Raw genomic sequence first — 1339 nt, forward strand, 5'->3', positions numbered from 1 at the left:
GGCCAAGATTGGCATGGTCGGACGGGGTCTGAGACATTGAGAGCGATGCCCCAGTGATGCACGTGGAGTGGCACGTAATTCACTGAGCACTGCTCACGTTACGAAACAGTCGGTGCATGTCAAGAGTGGCATGGTCAGACGAGGTACCGAGGCATATTGGGCAACGCCCTCCAGATGCGCGTGGAGTGGCACGGTATCCTCTGGACGAAGACTGTGGAAATAGCAGCTTCTCGTCGGATGTTGTTAATAACATTAAGGCTTCGATGGAGCAGGGTGTGGGGAAACTGGACAACGCTAAGTGCATGTTTCCACTGGTCTCGCCGAGACGCGGAACCTCTGGGGCGAGGCATCAGCGACACCGTATATCATCTTCAAGACGTAGGGCATCGACCCTGACCCCTGATGTTTCTACGTAGACAATAGCGCACAGCTATACACCTTCGTGAACGGTGTGACGGGGGGAAACGGCGACGTCACTCTTGAGGCTTTTTTACGGTGGATGCTCTTTTTAAACTAGGCGAGATGTCCTTCGAAGAGTTTGGCAGTACCTTGAAGGCAGGCGACTTAGCCAAAGTGGTCATTTTACGACCGGATGAGGAGATCAACATCTGTATGAAGCTGTCCTTGAAGACACCAAGAGAGTGCTGAATGCACGAAGTGGATCTTCGAGCCTAAATTATTCCCCGGCTCCCTACTATTCTTTGGTAAAGGAATTTTAAAGCGTCGTCTCCAAAGACCTGCCGTCTGTCCTACCTCCAGACCGAGGTGTGCGTCATGAGATCAACCTGGTTTCGGAAACCAAAGAATGCATAAGACGTCAATAGCTCCTGACTAAGGAGCAGTGTGAATTTATTGACGCCTTTTTCCGTGTGAAGCACCACGCAGAATTGGTGCGTGAGAGCAAGTCTCCCCCTTCGACACCCACATTTTGTGTCCGGGAGCCGAACGGCAAGTGGCGCATCGTTCACCCTTACAATACATTTAACGCTGCCATCATTTTGGCACAGACGCCATTTCATAGGGAAGATGTTCTCCGGATCAATGTGGCTGGCTGTACAAGAACAGTGCACTCAACTTGGTCGACCAATTGCTCATGAGAGCGAGTGATATTCCGCTGAAAGAGAGTACTTCGAGCGGCATACTCTGGGAATGGCTGGTGATACCCCAAGGGCTGTTAAATGCACCAGTAACATTGAATCAGTTGTTTAGGCCCCACCGGACGTATGTACAGACAAACTTTGGCGACATCTACGAGCACAGTCGTGCGGGGCACAGGAGGATTCATATCGTTCATCTGAGAGTGCTCGAGTGCATGTGCACGAATTAGAGGTATACTAAT

The sequence above is a fragment of the Plasmopara halstedii genome (assembly GCF_900000015.1).
Source record: "Plasmopara halstedii genome assembly, contig: Scaffold_110, whole genome shotgun sequence".
In the NCBI taxonomy this organism is placed as follows: domain Eukaryota; phylum Oomycota; class Peronosporomycetes; order Peronosporales; family Peronosporaceae; genus Plasmopara; species Plasmopara halstedii.